Here is a 22,407-nt window from a genome sequence, read left to right on the forward strand (position 1 = left end):
AAAAGGCCAGTGCAAAAATGAGCGCAAGCTTTGTGCCTGTGATTCAGAACGGCGAGCAAAGGGGCTGCTGCTCTGTTACCAGCTGTCTCTCTGGACTTAGATTTTCCTTAAGGAGTACCTCCCTTCAGTGTCAGCTCAGTGGCTCTGCCTCTCAAGAGACACAGCCTCCAAATGACACTAGGCTTCCAGTATGAATTAATAACAAAAGGATGGAGAGATGGTACCGACCTGGGTGCTAGATGCCAAGCAGCTGACAAAAGAATTGTATGGTTCGTCCACTTTAGTAGGGAAGTTTCTTCCAGGCTGTCAGACATGCCTGGCCACCTTGAGTCAAGAGACCAGGAGAAAATAGCATCTGAGTATTGAAAGAGGCTCGCCCAGGGGAGAGTGATCCAATTGAAGCCTCGGGTATCAGAGAGTAAGCTATAGTTAGAGATAACTGGCTATAAGGACTCTTTCTGCTGCCACTCTTGTGGCAGGGGTCACAACTGAGTTGGGCTTCCTGCCTCTTACATCCAATAAAGAGATTGCTAACACTGGAATACTGATCTTTAATAGAAGTATAGCTCTCCCGTGCCTCTGAATTTTGGGTATTCAGTAGCAGTCCTTCACCAACCTGTCTCACTGGGTTAGAGGGCCATGGAAAAGAAAACATTGATCCTGACCTTGGCCACAGCCTCCAGTTGGAGTAAGCTGAAGAGCTGGTGCCAAGACTTTCTCCTCTTATCATCCTAGAGTAAAACCTGTTCCAATTTCTGTCTGGCAAAACAAAGTTCCTCACAGTCTGCTGAAGACTCAATCTGAAACTAATTTAGGGGCTCCCATGCCCCCCAATCTGGGGCATTTTGACCACAGTGGCAGGAACTGACTGCTGCAGGGGTAGGATCAGAGGCACTCTCCATGTCAATGATGACTAACTGGGAAGGTGACTGGAGATCAACTCCTCTCTTGAAATAGGGCAAGCAGATAAGGCAGGCTCTCTTAAAGAACTTCTCTTAAAGAACACTATCCTTCTGTGAGCAAGTGTTGACAGTCTGGCCACTGAAGGCAGCAACTGGAATTTTTCTTCCCCTCAGGGCAAGGGGATCAAAAGGAGGCGCATCTCTCCTTGGGGAGGAAGCTCAAGAGAGAAAGACAAAGCTCCCAGGCAGAAAACAATTTCTCTCAAGCAAATTATTTTCACGTTAAGCACCAAGAGGACCAATTAAAACTCTTTGGCAAACAAAACAAATAGTTCCATGATCTCAAACACAGTTGTCAGTCCAAGTCCAAAAATGAAACAAAAGCCAAAAAGATACTCGACAATACCACAGAAAACAAACAAGACAAAAAAGACCAAGACAAGGCGTCAAATAACCAATCTCCACAGATGCTTGATACCTTCAATACTGGCCCAAACTGCAGCTTAACCTTAGGTACTTCTGGGATGAGGTGGACTGTCTAATCCCACCTCTCAACGGGATTCTAGAGTGTCCTCTAGATTCTTTTCTCCTCCTAGAGCATCCACTAGGGCCTGTGGCCTGTGGCAACTAGCTTGTCTGCCTGTCACAGCTCTAAGCCTCATGGGACCCACAGCGACCACCAAGGGGACTCTAACCCCTATCCAAGGGAGACTCAAATACTTCGCACAGCAGATGCAGACAACACAAGACAACATGAAACAAAGACAAGACATGACACAGAGACAAAACAGAAAGTAACACAGAACACAAAACACAGATTTGCTTGAGCTTACCTCTGATCTCCTCCCAATTGTGGTCTGGGGGAAGCAAAGTTCCTGGCAGGTGCACCAAAATCTTGTAAGGCCCCATAGTGGCCTTACCTCAGGAGCGCCACCCACAGAGAGAGCACAGATTGACAAAGTGATTGCAGCAATAACAAGAGGGTATAAGGTTTTAATCCACGTACTCCATGGTTGCCCATCCATGTAGGGAGAGACAAACTCAAACCCAAAAAAGCACACAATTTTTATTCATTACAGAGGGCAGACTTCAGCAACAAGGTTAGCTGGCTCATAAAATAATCATTAACTCTGCACTATCTTTTGTTACAATTGTTCCCTCCTGGGGGAACTATGGACAAATATTTCCTACAAAATATAAGAAATTTTTTTTAATTAAAAAAATTTTTTAACCCTATTCTTCCGGAGTGACTCCCTGACTCCTGTCACAAAAGGTGACTGTAGAGATCCCCCACAGTCCAGACACTGCCCGGACATGAAGCGAACCAGTCAACAGTATTCTGCACCCAAAACCCAAGGGAGGGAGAGCTAAACCTTCATAGGGGCAGACACACCTGGGAAGCCAGAAGAGACTACACTCTGCCCACATTTCTGACTCCAGAGGAAAAGACCTAATGCCATCTGGGACCCTGGTGCACGGGGGCTCCGGGAAAAATGCAGTGCATGCCCTCCTGGTTGCTGCCCTCACCGAGAGCTCAAAAGCAGCCCCCCACAAGCCACTTGAGCTGCAGTACCACATGTAAGACCAACGTTTCTGCTCCAAGCATCCTGCCTGGTGGACTCAGTACACAGGCCCACAGGAACAGCTCAAGACCAGTAGACAGGAAAGACTACACACCTGAAAGCAGAACACTCTGTTCCCATAATTGGCTGAAAGAAAAGATGAAAACAGGTCTACAGCACTCCTGACACACAGGCCTATAGGACCGTCTAGCCGCTGTTAGAAATAGCAGAACGAGGTAACACCAAAGACAACCTGATGGTGAGGCAAGCACAGGAAGCCAAGCAACTGAAACCAAGACTTCATGGCATCATTGGAGCCCAGTTCTTCCACCAAAGTAAACACTGAATATCCAAACACACCAGAAAAGTAAGATCTAGATTTAAAATCATATTTGATCAGGATAATGGAGGATTTCAAGGAAGACATAAAGAACTCCCTTAGAGAAATGCGGGAAAACATAAACAAACAAGTATAAGCCTATAGAGAGGAATCACAAAAGTCCCTGAAAGAACTGCAAGAAAACACAATCAAACAGGTAAAGGAATTAAAAATGGAAATAGAAGCAATAAAGAAAGCACAAAGGGACTCCAGACACTGACCAGACCTGAAGGGGCCCGATCAAAAGTTCTCTGCACACAAATCCCATGGGAGGCAGAGCTAAACCTTCAGAGGGGCAGACATGCCTGAGAAGCCAGAAGAGAGTACACTCTGCCCACATTTCTGACTCCAGAGGAAAAGACCTAATGCCATCTAGGAACCCAGTGCACGGGGGCTCCAGGAAAAGACGGCACAGGCCGTCCTGGTCGCCACCCTCATGGAGAGCTCAAAAAAAGCCCCCAACCTCAAGAGCAACTTTAGCCGCAGGACCATAGGTAAGACAAACTTTTCTGCTCCAAGCGATCTGCCTGGTGGACTCAGGACACAGGCCCACAGGAACAGATGAAGACCAGTAGACAGGAAAGACTACACGCCCAAAAGCAGAACACTCTGTTCCCATAACTGGCTGAAAAAAAAAAAGAGGAAAACAGGTCTACAGCACTAGAGACACACAGGCCTATAGGACGGTATAGCCACTGTCAGAAATAGCAGAACAAGGTAACACCAAAGACAACCTGATGGCAAGGCAAGCACAGGAAGCCAAGCAACTGAAACGAAAAATACATGGAATCATTGGAGCCCAATTCTCCTATCAAAGCAAACACTGAATATCCAAACACATCAGAAAAGCAAGATCTAGATTTAAAATCACATTTGATCATGATGCTGGAGGACTTCAAGAAAGACATAAAGAACTCCCTTAGAGAAATGCAGTAAAACATAAATAAACAAATAGAAGTCTATAGAGAGGAATCACAAAAATTCCAGAAAGAATTGCAAGAAAACACAATCAAACAGGTGAAGGAATTAAAAATGGAAATAGAAGCAATGAAGAAATCACAAAGGGAAACAACCCTGGACATAGAAAACCAAAGGAAGAGACAAGGAGCTGCAGATACCATCACTAACACAATACAAGAGATAGAAGAAAGAATCTCAGGAGCAGAAGATTCCATAGAAATCATCAACTCAACAGTCAAAGATAATGTAAAGCAGAAAAAGCTACTGGTCCAAAACATACAGAAAATTCAGGACTCAATGAGAAGATCAAACCTAAGGATACTATGTATAGAAGAGAGTGAAGACTCCCAAATCAAAGGATCAATAAATATCTTAAACAAAATCATAGACGAAATCTTCCCTAAACTAAAAAAAGAGATGCCCATAAACATACAAGAAGCCTACAGAACTCCAAATACATTGGACCACAAAAGAAACTCCTCCCATCACATAATAGTCAAAACAGCAAATGCAAAAAAAAGAAAGAATATTAAAAGCAGTAAGGGAAAAAGGTCAAGTAGCATATGAAGGCAGCCCTAACAGAATCACACCAGACTTCTCACCAGAGACTATGAGAGCCAGAAGATGCTGGACAGATGTAATACAGACCCTAAGAGAACACAAATACCAGCCCAGGTTACTGTATCCAACAAAACTCTCAATTAACATAGATGGAGAAACCAAGATATTCCATGACAAAACCAAATTTACACAAAAAATTTCTACAAATCCAGCAATACAAAGGATAATAAATGGTAAAGCCCAACATAAGGAGGCAAGCTACACCCTAGAAAAAGCAAGAGACTAATCATCTTGGCAACAAAACAAAGAGAAGAAAAGCATACAAACATAATCTCACACCCAAATATGAATGTTAGCAGAAGCAATAATCACTATTCCTTAATATCTCTCAATATCAATGGTCTCAACTCCCCAATAAAAAGACATAGATTAACAAACTGGATACTCAATGAGGACCCTGCATTCTGCTGCCTACAGGAAACACACCTCAGAGACAAAGACAGACACTACCTCAGAGTGAAAGGCTGGAAAACAACTTTTCAAGCAAATGGTATGAAGAAGCAAGCTGGAGTAGCCAGTAAAATCGATGTTCAACTAAAAATCATCGAAAAAGTTAAGGAAGGACACTTCATATTCATCAAAGGAAAAATCCACCAAGATGAACTCTCAATCCTAAATATTTTTGCACCAAGTACAAGGGCACCTACATACATAAAATAAACCTTACTAAAGCTCAAAGCACATATTGCACCTCACACAATAATAGTAGGAAAATTCAACACCCCAATCTCATCAATGGACAGATCATGGAAACAGAAATTAAACAGAGACATAGACTGACTAAGAGAAGTCACGAACCAAAACTTAACAGATATTTACACAACATTTATCCTAAAACAAAGGGATGTACCTTCTTCTCACCAGCTCATGTTACTTTCTCCAAAATTGACCATATAATTGGTCATAAAACAGGCCTCAACAGATACAGAAAGATATAAATAATCCCATGCGTCCTATCAGACCACAACGGGCTAAAGCTAGTCTTCAATAACAATAAGGGAATAACGCCCACATATACATGGAAGTTGAATAATGGTCTCCTCAATGATAACCTGGTCAAGGCAGAAATACAGAAAGAAATTATAGACTTCTTAGAATTTAATGAAAATGAAGGTACAACATACCGAAATTTATGGGACATAACGAAAGCTGTGCTAAGGGAAAATTCATAGCTCTGAGTGCCTGCAGAAAGAAACAGGAGAGAGCATATGCCAGCACCTTGACAGCACACCTAAAAGCTCTAGAACAAAAAGAAGCAAACACACCCAGGAGGAGTAGAAAGCAGGAAATAATCAAACTCAGAGCTGAAATCGACCAAATAGAAACAAAAAGGGCTATACAAAAAATCAACAGAACCAAAAGCTGTTTCTTTGAGAAAATCAACAAGATAGATAAACCCTTGGCCAGACTAACAAGAGGACACAGAGAGTCTGTCCAAATTAACAAAATCAGAAATGAAAAGGGAGACATAACTACAGATTCAGAGGAAATTCAAAAAATCATCAGATCCTACTACAAAAGCCTATATTCAACAAAACTTGAATATCTGCAGGAAATGGATAATTTCCTAGACAGATACCAGGTACCAAAGTTAAATCAGGAACAGATAAACCATTTAAACAACCCCATAACTACTAAAGAATTAGAAGCAATCATTAAAGCTCTCCCAATCGGTAAGAGCCCATGTCCAGATGGATTCAGTGCAGAATTCTATCAGACCTTCATAGAAGACCTCATACCAATACTATCCAAACTATTCCAAAAAATTCAAACAGACAGAGCACTACCGAATTCCTTCTATGAAGCCCCAATTACTATTATACCTAAACCACATACAGTTCCAACAAAGAAATATAACTTCAGACCAATTTCTCTTATGAATATTGATGCAAAAATACTCAATAAATTTCTTGCAAACTGAATCCAAGAGAACATCAAAACAATCATCCACCGTTATCAAGTAGGCTTCATCCCAGGCATGCAGGGATGGTTTAATATACGGAAAACCATCAATGTAATCCATTACATAAAGAAACTGAAAGAACAAAACCACATGATCATTTCATTAGATGCTGAGAAAGCATTTGACAAAATTCAGCACCCCTTCATGATAAAAGTCCTGAAAGAACAGAAATTCATGGCCCATGTCTACTCATAGTAAAAGCCATATACAGCAAACCAGTAGATAACATTAAACTAAATGGTGAGAAACTTGAAGCAATCCCACTAAAATCAGGGACTAGAAAAGGCTGCCCACTCTCTCCCTAATTATTCAGTATAGTTGTTGAAGTTCGATCCAGAGCAGTCAGACAACAAAAGGAGATCAAAGGGATACAGATTGGAAAAGAAGAAGTCAAAATATCACTATTTGCAGATGATATGATAGTATATTTAATTGATCCCAAAGTTCCACCAGGGAACTACTAAACCTGATAAATACCTTCAGCAGTGGCTGGGCATAAAATTAACGCAAATAAATGAGTAGCCTTCCTCTACACAAAAGAAAACAAGCTGCGAAAGAAATTAGGGAAACAACACCCTTCATAATACTCCCAAATAATATAGAATACCTCAGTGTGTCTTTAACCAAGCAAGTGAAAGATCTATACCATAGGAACTTCAAGATTCTGAAGAAAGAAATTAAAGAAGACCTCAGAAGATGGAAAGATCTCCCATGCTCATGGATTGGCAGGATTAACATAGTAAAAATGGCCATTTTACCAAAAGTGATCTACAGATTCAATGCCATCCCCATCAAAATACCAATCCAATTCTTCAGAGAGTTAGACAGAACAATTTGCAAATTCATCTGGAATAACAAAAAACCCAGGATAGCTAAAACTATCCTCAACAATAGAAGGACTTCTAGGGGAATCACTATCCCTGAACTCAAGCAGTATTACAGACCAATAGTGATAAAAACTGCATGGTATTGGTACAGACACAGACAGATAGACCAGTGAAATAGAATTGAAGACCCAGAAATGATCCCACACACCTATGGTCACTTGATTTTTGACAAAGTAGCCAAAACCATCCAATGGAAAAAAGATAGCATTTTCAGCAAATGGTGCTGGTTCAACTGGAGGACAGTATGTAGAAGAATGCAGATCAAACCATGCTTATCACCCTGTACAAAGCTTAAGTCGAAGTGGATCAAGGACCTCCACATCAAACCAGATACACTCAAACTAATAGGAGAAAAAGTGGGGAAGCATCTCGAACACATGGGCACTGGAGTAAATTTCCTGAACAAAACACCAATGGCTTATGCTCTAAGGTCAACAAATGACAAATGGGATCTCATAAAACTGCAAGCTTCTGTAAGGCAAAGGACACCGTTGTTAGGACAAAACGGCAACCAACAGAGTGGGAAAAGATCTTTACCAATCCTACAACTGATAGAGGGCTTTTATCCAAAATATACAAAGAACTCAAGAAGTTAGACCGCAGGGAGACAAATAAACCTATTAAAAGGTGGGGTTCAGAGCTACACAAAGAATTCACAGCTGAGGAATGCCAAATAGCTGAGAAACACTTAAAGAAATGTTCAACATCTTTAGTCATAAGGGAAATGCTAATCAAAACAACCCTGAGATTTCACCTCACACCAGTGAGAATGGCTAAGATCAAAAACTCAGGTGACAGCAAATGCTGGCAAGGATGTGGAGAAAGAGGAACACTCCTCCATTTTTGGTGGGATTGCAGACTGGTACAATGATTCTGGAAACCTGTCTGTGGGTTCCTCAGAAAATTGGATATTGAACTACCTGAGTACCCAGCTATACCTCTCTTGGGCATGTACCCAAAAGATGCCACAACATACAACAAAGACACATGCTCTACTATGTTCACAGCAGCCTTATTTATAACAGCCAGAAGCTGGAAAAAACCCAGATGCCCTTCAACAGAGGAATGGATACAGGAAATGTGGTACATCTTCACCATGGAAAAATACTCAGCTATCAATAACAATGACTTTATGAAATTCATAGGCAAATGGATGCAACTGGAAAATATCATCAAGAGTGAGGTAACCCAATCACAGAAAAACACACATGGTATATTCTCATTAATAAGTGGCTATTAGACCAAATGCTTGAATTACCGTAGATGCACAGAACATATGAAACTCAAGAAGGATGACCAAAATGCGAATTCTTCATGCCTTCTTTAAAAGGGGAAAAAGAATACCCATGTGAAGGAATAGGGAGCCAAAGTTTCGAACAGAGGCAGAAGGAACACCGAATCAGAGCCTGCCCCACATGTGGTCCATACATATACAGCCATCCAATTAGATAAGATGGATGAAGCCAGGAGGTAGATCTCTCCTGAGAGACACTACCAGAATACAGCAAATACATAGGCGATTGCCAGCAGTAAACCACTGATCTGAGAACGGGACCCCCGTTGAAAGAATCTTAGAAAGGACTGAAAGAGTTTGAAGGGGCTTGAGAAACCATATGAACAACAATCCAATCAACCAGAGCTTCCAGGACTAAGCCACTACCCAAAGACTGTACATGGACTGACCCTGGGCTCCAACCTCATAGATAGCAATGAATAGCATAGTATGAGCACCAGTGGAAGGGGAAGCCCTTGGTCCTGGCAGGACTGAACCCTCAGTGAACATGATTTTTGTGGGGGAGTGTGGTAATGGGGGGAGAATGGGGAGGGGAACACCCATAAAGAAGGGAATTGGGGGGGGGGTTAAATGGATGTTGGCCCAGAAACCGGGAAAGGGAATAACAATCGAAATGTAAATAAGAATTCTCAATCCTAAATTCTAACTCAAGTTAATAAAGATGAAAAAAATAAAAGAAAGACAGCACAAAGGGAAACAAGCCTGAATATAGAAAACTAAAGGAAGAGACAAGGAGCCGCAGATACAATCATCACCAAGAGAACACAAGAGATAGAAGAAAGAATTTCAGGAGCAGAATCTTCCATAGAAATCATTGACACAATGGTCAAAGAAAATGTAAAACGGAAAAAAGCTACTGGTCCAAAACATACAGGAATCCAGGACTCTGTGAAAAGATCCAACCTAAGGATAATAGGTATAGAAGAGAGTGAAGACTCCCAGCTCAAAGGACCAGTAAATATCTTCAACAAAATCATAGAAGAAAACTTTCCTAAACTAAAGAAAGAGATGCCCATAAACATACAAGAAACCTACAGAACTCCAAATAAATAGGACCAGAAAAGAAACTCCTCCTGTCACATAATAGTCAAAACAGCAAATGCACAAAATAAAGTAAGAATATTAAAAGCAGTAAGGGGAAAAGGTCAAGTAACATATAAAGACAGACCTATCAGAATCACACCAGACTTCTCACAGAGACTATTAAAGTCAGAAGATCCTGGAGAGATGTCATACAGACCCTAAGAGAACAAAAATGCCAGCCCAGGTTACTGTATCCTGCAAAACTCTCAATTAACATAGATGGAGAAACCAAGATATTCCATGACAAAACCAAATTTACACAATATCTTTCCACAAATCCAGAGCTACAAATGATAATAAATGGTAAAGCCCAACATAAGGAGGCAAGCTACAACCAAGAAAATGCAATAAACTAATCGTCTTGGCAAAAAAACAAGGAGAAGAAAAGCACACAAACATAACCTCACATCCAAATATGACTATAAGAGGAAGCAATAATCATTATTCCTTAATATCTCTCAACATCAATGGTCTCAATTCTCCAATAAAAGGACATAGCTTAACAAACTGTATATGCAATGAAGACCCTGCATTCTGCTGCCTACAGGAAACAGACCTCAGAGACAAGGACAGACACTACCTCAGAGTGAAAGGCTAGAAAACAATTTTCCAAGCAAATGGTCTGAAGAAGTAAGCTGGAGTAGCCATTCTACTATCAAATAAAATCGATTTTCAACTAAAAGCCATCAAAAAAGATAAGGAAGGACACTTCATATTCATCAAAGGAAAAAAATCCACCAAGATGAACTGTCAATCCTAAAATTCTATGCTCCAAATACAAGGGCACCTACATACATAAAAGAAACCTTACTGAAGCTCAAAGCACACAATGCTCCTCACACAATAATAGTAGGAAATTTCAACACCCCACTCTCATCAATGGACAGATCATGGAAACAGAAATTAAACAGAGATATAGACAAACTAACAGAAGTCATGAACCAAATGGACTTAACAAATATTTATAGAACATTCTATCCTAACACAAAAGGATATACCTTCTTCTCACCTGCTCATGTTACTTTCTCCAAAATTGACCGTATAATTGGTCATAAAACAGGCCTCAACAGATACAGAAAGATATAAATAATCCCATGCGTCCTATCAGACCACAACGGGCTTAAGCTAGTCTTCAATAACAATAAGGGAAGAACGCCCACATATACATGGAAGTTGAATAATGGTCTCCTCAATGATAACCTGGTCAAGGCAGAAATAAAGAAATTAAAGACTTCTTAAAATTTAATGAAAATGAAGGTACAACATACCGAAATTTATGGTACACAATGAAAGCTGTGCTAAGAGGAAAACTCATAGCTCTGAGTGCCTGCAGAAAGAAACAGGAGAGAGCATATATCAGCAGCTTGACAGCACACCTAAAAGCTGTAGAACAGAATGAAGCAAATATACCTAGGAGGAATAGAAGGCAAGAAATAATCAAACGCAGAGCTGAAATCAACCAAGTAGAAACAAAAAGGACCACAGAAAGAATCAACAGAACCAAAAGTTGGTTCTTTGAGAAAGTCAACTACATAGATAAACCCTTAGCCAGACTAATGAGAAGACACAGAGATTGTGTCCAGATTAACAAAATCAGAAATGAAAAAGGGAAACATAACTTCAGAATCAGGAGAAATTTACCCTGGGGGGAGAATAGCGAGCCAAAGTTTAGAACAGAGGAAGAAGGAACACCCATTCAAAGCCTGCCCCACATGTGGCCCATACATATACAGCGACCAAAATAGATAAGATGGTTGAAGCAAAGAAGTGCAGGCCGACAGGAACCGGATGTAGATCTCTCCTGGGAGTCACACGCAGAATACAGCAAATACATAGGCGGATGCCAGCAGCAATCCACTGAACTGAGATTGGGACTATGGTTGAAGGAATCAGAGAAAGGACCAGAAGAGCTTGAAGGGGCTCGAAACCCTATATGAACAAAAATGCCAACCAACCAGAGCTTCCAGGGACTAAGCCACTACCCAAAGTCTATACATGGACTGACCCTGTGCTCCAGCTTCATAGGTAGTAATGAATAGCCTAGCAAGAGCACCAGTTGAAGGGGAAGCCCTTGGTACTGCCAAGACTGAACCCCCACTGAACGTGATTGCTGGGGAGCGGGTGGTAATGGGGGGAGGATGGGGAGGGGAAGCCCATATAAAAGGGTAGGTTGAGGGGTTAGGGGGATGTTGGCCCGCAAACCAGGAAGATGAATAACAATTGAAATGTAAGTAAGAAATACTCAAGTTAATAAAGAAAAAAAAGGTGACTGTAGACTGTCCCATCACTCACCACTGAGATCTGCATCGTCCGGGGAGAAACACACACCTAGCCTCTGAACCAATTTTGGGCAGTCCATGGTTGCCAGAAGCGGGGGAGCAAAGGCTTCGAGAGGGTAGCAAAGGCTCTGAGGGGGACCAAAAGCTCCGAGGGTGAGCAAGGGCTCCGACAAACAAGGAAGACAGGCCTGCCTATTCTCAGGGTACAACATTCTCCTCCTGGAGACCTCTAAACAGCCGCACACTGGACGCCATTTGTATGCGAAGGTTTCTGAGGGTACCTGGAAGAGAATGGGGTACAAGAGACATGAAGAAGTTCTCCAAGACAAGGGTCTGATCAAGGCGATAATTTTATTTTTCTCCAAGGCTAAATTTATACCATAGCATGGGTAACAGAGGGAGGTGGTAGTAAGAAACATTTACGCAGGCCAAGGACACAATATTCATGTGGTCAGAGAGTCGGCTAATGTTGACATGTTGTCAGGAAGATCACAGGTTTCTCATATCTATTAGTCAGCAGGATGTTGGTTTTAGCTTTATCATATCATTTATCCTGACCACCAGATTTTTATTAGGCTTCTGCAGCTGGCTGGGGATTTTCCATGAACCCAGTCATACTTAATTCTAACCATAATAATAACATCAACAATGGGGGGCTTCAAGAGCATCGCTCCCAACACTTTGCAAGTCTCTTATTGAATCTGTTTGCCTCTATGTTCATGAGGAATATTGTCTTTACTTGACTTTTGTTGTTGCATCTCTCTGTAGGTTGGATATCAGGGTAACTGTAGTCTAGTAGAATGAATTGGGAAATTCACTTTATTATATAAAAATAACAAATATACTAAGGAAGAAATCAGGGAAACATCACCTTTCATAAAAGCCTCAAATATAAAATATCTTGGTGTAACTCTAACAAAGCAAGTGGAAAACTTGTACTATTTTAGAAACCCTCAAATCTTTGAAAAGATTGAAGAAGATATCAGAAAGTGGAAGGATCTCCCATTCTCATAAATTGGTATGCTTAACATAGTAAAGTGTCCATCCTATGAAGACCATTATACAGATTCAACACAATTCCCATTAAAATTCCAGCATACAATTTCACACATCTTGAAAGGGTAATTTTCAACTTCATATGGAAATACAGATACACACACACACAAATATCAGAGTAGCTAAAACAGTCTTGAACTATAAAAAATTGCTGGAGGTCTCCCTATTTCCTATTTTATTTTGCAATACAAATATATAGTAATAAAAAAAAAACCACGCTATTGGGACAATGAAATTGAAGACAGCCAGAAATCCATACACCTATGGGCACCTGATTTTGATAAAGAAGTGAGAAATATGCACTGGAAAAAGACAGTATCTTCAACAAATTGTGCTTTTCAAACTGATGGCTGCATGTAGAAGAATGCAAATAGATCCATAAATATCATTCTACCCAAACTCAACTCAAAATGTTTCAAAGACCTCAACATAAAACCAGGTATTCTGAACCTGATAGAAGAGAAAGTAGGGAACAGCCTTGAAAACAATGGCAAAGGAGATAACTTCCTGAACAGAACACAATAAGCAGAGGCACAAATGTCAAAAATAAATAAATAGCAACTCATGAGACTGAAATCTTCTATAAGGCAAAGGATGACTTCAGCAGCCTACAAGAAGAGGAAAGAATTTAGCAACTCCACATGTAACAGAGGACTAATATCCATATCCATATATATGTATGTGTATATAAAGTCAAGAAACTAGGTATAAAAAATGAAACAAATAATCCAATTGCAAAATGAGGAACAGATCTAAACAGAGAATTCCCAAATTAGTGAAAAACATTAAAAGGAATGTTCAATATCCTTAGTCATCAGAGAAATGCAAATCAAAACTACTTTGAAAGTCCATTATTCCTGCCAGAATGGTTAAGATCAATAACATAAATGATATCTCTTACTGGCAAGGATTTGAAGCATGGGTAACACTCCTCCATTGCTAGAAAGAATGCAAATTAATATGGCAGTTCTTCAGAAAGTTGGCAATCCACCTACCTCTAGTATTAACTATAACATTCTTGGGTGAAAACCCAAAAGTTATTTATCATACTACAACAATACTTTTTAAAACATGTTCATTTCTGCTCTGTTCTTAATATCCTGACAATGGAATCAACGATGATGTTCCTTAACAGAGAGTAACTAAAGATAATGTGGTACATTTACACAATGGATTGCTACTCAGTTGTTAAAAAATAATATCTTCTACAGACAAATGGATAGAATTAGAAAAAATAATCCCCAGTGAGATAATCACAGACAGAAACATAAATATGTAAGTAATATGTTGTATGTGGATATAAACCATTAAATAAATAATAATCAAGCTACAATTCATAAACTCAGAGATGTTAGGTATACAGGAAGTAACAGGGGAGACACATGGATTTTCCTGAGAGTAAGAAGTAGAATAGATTTTCTGGATGAAATATGAGTGTGGAAGTTGGGGGTGTGAATAAGAGTATAAGTTGGCAAACAAGAGGGGAAATGAAATTGATCAAGGAAATGTGAGAAAAGACAGAATTGAGGGGCATTTGATGGGTAATATGGAAACCTAATGCAGTAGAAACTTCCTAAAATATGTGAAGACCATCCTAAAGAAATCCCCAAATGAAGTGAGAGTCAGTGTCCTAACTCACCATCTCTTATCATCAAAAAGAGCGTTTAATACCATTTCTTGGTTAGATACAATTGAGCTGTTGGTTAAAGGAGTCTTATGGAAATCTCCAGAAAACCCAGGCTTTTGCGAAGAAAACAGTTTGCTCTTTCAAAACTGATAGCAAGGCCTCATTGCTGAATATGACACCCTCACAACTCATTGAACATGGTGAGGCCTAGCTGGTGTCTAAATTGTGTCTACACCCCTATCTTCTATTGTCTTTGGTATGGGAAGACATTCTGTAATTTATGTAAAGAAAAATTTAAACAATAACACAGCCACAAAATCTCTGATCTTCCCTGCCTACTGAATATTTGGTTGCAATGGTATCACAAACCTTTAAGGTATATACAACCAACATCTGATTTGACTTAAGGTCCATGTGTTAGGATTTCATTGTTTTAAATAGACAATGTTGTCAACGACGGGGGGCTGAGGGTACCTGGAAGAGAATGGGGGACAAGAGACGTGAAGAAGGACGCCAAGACAAGATCTGATCAAGGCGACAATTTGTTTTTTTCCCAAGGCTGAATTTATACCATAACAGGGGTAACAGAGACGGGGGAAGGTATGAAACATTTACGCAGGCCCAGGACACAATATTCATGTGGTCAGGGAATCGACTGATGTTGACAGGATGATAGAAAGGTCACAGGTTTGTCATATCTATTAGCTAGCAGGATGTTGGTTTTTCAGAAAGGTTACAGGTCATCACATTGGGCATCTTAATGTCAGATGTATTTCTCATCAAGGTCACAACTTTATCATATCATTATTCATCTTAACCACCAGATTTGTATTAGTCTTCTGCAGCTGGCTGGGGATTTTCCATGAACCTAGTCATACTTAACTCTAATCATAATAATAGCATCAATAATGGAGGGCTTCAAGGGCATTGCTACCAACACAATGTGACCAAGTAAAGTCTTATAAAGCCAAACATTTATTTGGGTCTGGCTTGCAGTTTCAGAGGTTCAGTACATTATCATTGTGGTGGGAAGCATGGCCATATCGAGGCAGACATGGTGCTGAAGAAGCTGAGAGTTCTATATTGTGATCTGAATGCAACCATGAGAGAGACTGTCTCTTCAGCACTGGGTGGAACTTGAGCACTAGCAGCCCTCAAAATCCACTACAACATTGGCACATTTCCTTGAATAAGGGTAAACTATTTTAACAAGGACTCTCCTCCTAAGAGTGTCACTCCCTGTGGCCCAATCATTCAAAACACATGAGTCTCTGGGGGGTCAAACCTATTCAAACCTCTAAAGCCCACTCAACAAAACACCTCACACTGCTTTGTCAACTAAGAGCCAGAGAGTAGATATTCCAGAGACCTATTGCAAAGCCAAATACTACTGGTCTCAAAAAAGGAAAAAAAATAGTACTCATAAAGTGACTCTTAATGGTATTGTGCTACACTATTAGATCATTCCCTTGCTCAGCCATTAACAGAAATGTTTCCTCCTACAGCAGATAAGAACAGGTACAGACACCCACAGATAGATAGTATGCAGAAAGTGTGAGAGCTTGTAATACATAGCACTAAATGACATGTCTCCATCATATCTCTCCACACAAATCAGCAAAACTTTCAGAAGAGGAGAAAGAGTGTAAGAACCAGATAGGATAGAAAATACCAGGAGAATCACTCTTTGTAGATCAAGCAATCAAAACTCATATTAAACTCAGAGACTGAATCAGCAAACTAAAGGCCTCCACCATCTACACCAAGTCCTCGACATATAACTTATAGCATTCAGTTTAGTATTTTCTGTGGGAATCCTGAGTGTATGAATGAGTTAATTTCTGATTCTCATGCATTGTCTTGAGCTCTTTCTCTTGGGTTGTCTTGTCTAATTTCACTGTGATGGTTTTGTTTTATTTTATTATATTTTGTTTTCGTATGTTTTGTTGTTTTTCGCTCAGAAGCCTACACTTTTCTAATGAAAGACACAAAGGAGTGGATCAGGATCAGATGAAAAGGGGGAGGAACTGGGAGTAGTAGAAGAAGGGGGACTCTGTAATTAGGATATATCATATGAGATAAAAATATATTTTCATTAAAAGGGAGAAAAATGAAATGGTGTGGGGATATAGCTTTGCTGATATATTCCTGACTACTATGTGATGCCTTGGTGCACAAAAGCAGTTACCACACAAATCTACTAACATGAGTTGAACCTATAGACTCCAAAGTGGAAAGAGAGCCCAGACCCTTCAAAAGTTTTTCTCTGTCATCTGGGCTCGTGCTATGTAGAGCACATGCCTATGCATACGTACACAAATGAATGCATGTGCACATGTGCGCACGTGCGCACACACACACACACACACGCAAACATACACACAATTACAAAATGAAATAAAACTAAAAATAAATAAGAACAAGTTATTAATTGTAACTAATGAATAAATACAGTATTGATAAAAAGTTTACAGGAATTAAAGACAAAAGAAAATTTTATGAATAGATTTTTAATAATAAATATATTTGAAGTTTTTATTAAATATAAAGTCTCATAGAGAAACATATATTATCAAGAGTAAGAAGAGACATCTAAAACCTATACCTTTCCAAGAAATAGAATGTGTAACTTAAAATCCCCTTGTCTATATATTCACTCATAAGACATTTTGTAGCCTCTGAAGCTATTACTCATGCATTCTACCAAATACTAAGGAAAAATTGGCAGCACTAATATACAAAAAGAGAAAACACTCTTCTGTATTTTATTATTGAAGTATAATCTTTACGTAAATGTCAAAGTTGCCTGTAATAAAAACCATGTTAATCATATTATAATTAATATAGCTGCAAAATATCCAACATAAAGCCTTGAAAAAAGGAATTAATTATTTAGAAAAATCTATATTAATATGACTTCAATTTATTAAATCTCAAAATTCCCCTGAATTCTCTTTGCCTAAAGTACTGTTCCTCACTACAGGCAAGAAAGTTTGAGATGATATGCAGGCCTCCTTGTACAGAGATAGAACCTGATTCTACCTTATATCCTGAATACAAGGGATAACTACTTTTGATTTTGTATAAACCAGATATGTAATGATCAAACAAAGGAAGAAAGAGATAAGAGATTATAGTATAAAAATCTAAAAGACATAACTAACATACCCCTGGGAGCTTAATAGTCAATAAACTGAAATAGGTGATAGATGGAATGTGTGCAAAATAGAAAGGTAGAAAATAGAAAGCCAGGGCTCAGTTAGCAAAGTGCTTGCAGTATAAGTATAAAGATCTGAGTTTTGATTTACAACAACCACATAAGAAAAGGAAAAGGTAGTATATATCTGAACCCAAGTGCTGAGGATGATGGGTGCAGATGGATATCTAGAATCCATTGGCCAGTCAGCCTGGACAAATCAATGAGTTCCAGATTCAATTAGATATGAGACAGAAAGTGATCAGACAAGATACAGGAGACTGACATCTGAACTTTACATGCATGGATTATAAATGTATAAACATGAGTATGCACATATACACATAAATTACAAACTTGTACACACATATATGTATAAATAAAGTTGAAAGGCCATTACTGATTTATAATATTATTTTAGGCATTTTATTAATTCAATTTTACCTTTAAAGCAGAAACTGCAGTTAACACTATGAAATTGAGCATGCTAAGTTAAATAAGTTATTTAATATTCTTACATTTTCTTTATTATTATTTATTATATTTAATATTCTTATATTTATATATATGTATATGCATCCTTCACAGTAAATCCTATAAACTATTATCTACCAAATATAACAAAGCATCCTCGTAAAAAGAGGAATCATACTATCCTTTTACTTAACCCTTCTTTGTCGGTTAATGGGAAGAGAGGTTATTTTGGAATTATTAACAATTCTCCTAGTAGCAAGCAACATGGTAGAGTTTCAGAGGCAGGTTGTGTAGTTCATATATAAAGTAAAACATAAATTATTATAGTGAGGAGAAAAGAAAAATGTACAGTTATGGAAATTTGACATGTAGACAGTTATAGAATAATTATGTGAACACAGTTTCTGTAGGAGTCAAATAAAAAAGTGGTGAGGGTTCTGTTTCTATGAAACAACAAAAAGCAATCAAGCTTGGACTATCATTGTCCTGGGTTTCTCTTTGCTGAGATTATGGGTTATGGTCTATCATAAGGGGAAGTCAAGTCAGGAATTCAACTAAGTCAGGTACCTTGAGGAAGGAACTGAAGTAGTGACCATGGAGGGATCCTTTCTACTGGTTTGCTCCTCTTGATTTGCTCAGTTTGCTTTTTAAACAATCTATGTAAGCATCAGGACCATCTGTTCAACGATGGCGCTGCTCACCGTGGGATGGACACTTCTATATCAAATATAAACCCAGAAAATGTCCCACAAACTTGCCTATGGGTAATCTGATGGAGTCATATTTTCAACTGAGATTATTTTTCCCTGAATTTATTTTAGCTTGTGTCAATTTTGCAAAACAACTGAATAATTGATCCTTTGTCAACTTGACCAATATATTACTATTAAATCACAATGTTTCTGTGTTTGTACCCAAGAACTCATGATATCATCACAATAAAAAACATAGTATATCTTCAAAAGTTCCACATTTTTAAGAATATTATATCAATTAAGGTTACAAAATCTGTTTAAAAATCCAACTTCTTTTTTTTAAGTACATCTTTAAACTGTGTGCTCCTATAAAATTCTAAACAAGTTAAATCTTTTCAAGAGGGAATAGGCAAGGTCAAAATCACAATCAAATCAAATCAAATCAAAACCAAAGGCCAACAGTATAACTAATTCAGTGTCCAATATTGGGAATCATGATATTTTTAGCTTCAAAATACTTGAACAGCTCTACCTCTGTATCTGTTATCTACAACACACATAGGTTGTTTCATAGGTTGTTTGACTCACTCTACAACTGCTGTTGTCCTTGGCAGTGATTCCAAGTTGTTAGCACCTCCAGTTTGCTAGGGGCCTCCACTGTAAGGAAGGATGCATTTTTGCCAGTGGCCTTTTCTGACTTCATTTTGGGTTGTTTAGCTCTGCGACATAGTGTCAACTCTAAGCTGCTCTCCAAGACCCCTACTTTTTCTCACAATCAGTACCACCTGGATGATTCTTACTCATTACAAAGTTCAGCTGCCGTGACCTGATGCAGACTTCGCCCGCTCAAGATCATAAATTATGTTTGCTAACTCTTACAAAATACTTCTAGAAGATTTCATCTCTATGATGCTGATCTTCTTTTCTCTGCAGCTATTTTCTCATCCCCAACTAACCAGTGTTAATTTCCCCAGCTATGCAAGTGTTTCAGTTCTCTTCTTATCAACATCTGACCAGAACTGCACAGCCTTAATGCAAAATAGTACCAAACAGCCTTGATATAGAAGTTTTTACTTTTCTTTGAATCATCAACATACAGGCCTTCATTGACTTCACTGCTCTCAATATTAACTTCTAACTTTTCATAACAGGTCATTTAGATCAAGTGAAGCTTAATCGTTTGGGGTATATATTGCTTAATATTATACAGAAACCTTGGAGCCCACCAAAAGAGTTTTGATAATCAATCATAAGACACAAATCAACTTATAAAAGCTTTGATACCACACTTAGGCTCAAAACAACATGGTTAAGTCTACTACAGTAATATCCCATGAACTTGAATTAATTTTTGTCTAGTTGTGGTTTCTATTGTGTGATAAAACTGGTCAAAGGTAACTTGGTGAGGAAATAATTCACTTCTTACACTTCTGTGTCAAAGTCCATCATCAAAGGAATTTTGTATACAACTCAAGGCAGGAGCCTGGAAGCAGGAACTGAAGCAGAGGTCATACTGGTTACTGATGCTCCCATTTTTACTTTCCTAGTTTGCTTTTTTATATTCCTCAGGACCACTCGGACAGTCAGGACTATCCATAATATGCTGAGACCTTTCACGTCAAATATTAATAAAAAATCCCACTGGCTTGCCACATGCAATCTGATTGAGACATTTTCTCAACTGAGGTCACTCTTCCCAGATAACACTATCATGTGTCAACTTGGAAAAAGAAAATAAATAGGACAATCACTATGCTAAGGGAAATTACAGATGAATAGACATCTGCATTAACTTGCTGCATGATAGTCTTCTTGATTTTACATGGTATTTCCCTTAAATTTTAAAAAATAATTTGTAAGTTTGGAAACAGCTTTTATAAGTTGAATTTGTTTTGTGTACCAATAAGGCTCTGGCAGCACCTCTCAGGAGACATTCATATCAGGCTTCTGTCAGCAAGCACTTCTTGGCATCAGCAACAGTGACTGGGTTTGGTGGCTGCATATGGGAAGGATCTCCAGTTGGAGCAGTATCTAGATGACCTTTCCTTCAGTCCCTGCACCACTCTTTGTATTTCCTCTCGTGAATGTTTTGTTCCCCCTTCTAAGAAGGATTGAAGGATCCACATTTTGGTATTCCTTCTTCTTGAGCTTCATATGGTCTGTCAACTGTTTCTTGGGTATTCTGAGCTTTTGGGCTAATGTCCACTAATCAGTGAGTACAAACCATGTGTGTTCTTTTGTGACTAGGCTACCTCACTCATGATGATATTTTCTAGTTCCATCCATTTGCCTAAGAATTTCATGTAGTGTTCCTGCTTCTTAATCTCCACTAGACAAAACTTTAACAAAGCAGATACAATATTTTTACTGAATATGGAAATAAAAGTAAAGTCATAGACAGAAGAATATATATATTAAGGCTGACGTCCTTCTTTTCAGAATTGCTTATAAGAATATTCTTGTTCCTGTAATTTGGCTATTGTATTTTGAGATCTAAGGGTATCATGGTGTTTACCTGTGTTCTGTGTGTGTGTGTGTGTGTGTGTGTGTGTGTGTGTGTGTGTGTGTGTGTGTGTGTGTTCAGTCTATCAGTTCTGTTCCTTGATTTTGGAGAAGGTACCATGAGGTGCTGAGAAGACCTCTGTTCTTTTGTTTTAGGGTGAAATGTTCTGTAGGTATCTGTTAAATACATTTGGTTCAGCACCTTGTGGTACCTTTTCCAAAATTTATCATATAATTGGTCACAAAACAGGCCTCAAGAGATACAAGAAAACTGAAATAATTAATCATAGGCATCCTATCAGATCACCACGGTCTACGGAGAGTCTTCAATAACAAGAACAACAACAGAAAGCACATATATATGGAAGTTGTACAATGTTCTCCTCAATGATTACTTGGTCAAGGAAGAAATAAATAAATAAATTAAAGACTTGTTAGACTTTAGTGAAAATGAAGGCACAGCATACCCAAACTTATGGGACACAGTGAAAACAGTGCTAAGAGGAAAACCCATAGCTCTGAGTGCCTGTGTGTGTGTGTGTGTGTGTGTGTGTGTGTGTGTGTGCGTGTGCATGTGCGTGCATGCATGTATTGGGTGATGAAAAGTTGAAACTTGATCACCAAGTACAACCCTCTAGTTATAAGGTAAATTAAGTTCAGGGAGCCTTATGTATAATATGGAGATCATAACTAGCAATAGTGTTTTATTTGCTTGAAATGTTCTAAGGAAGCAGATACTGTTTTCTTACTACAAATACATACATATATCCCAATAATGTTTTTATGAAGATGTATTTGATTATGCTAAGGAGTTCCTAGTGATATATCAAGATCATGATGTGAGATATTCCACTATATACACATTTCAATAGTCAATTATGACTTAAGAATGCTGGAAAAATATACTGTACTTTGTACTTTGTGTAG

Source organism: Rattus norvegicus, chromosome X (assembly GCF_036323735.1).
Source record: "Rattus norvegicus strain BN/NHsdMcwi chromosome X, GRCr8, whole genome shotgun sequence".
Taxonomy (NCBI): domain Eukaryota; kingdom Metazoa; phylum Chordata; class Mammalia; order Rodentia; family Muridae; genus Rattus; species Rattus norvegicus.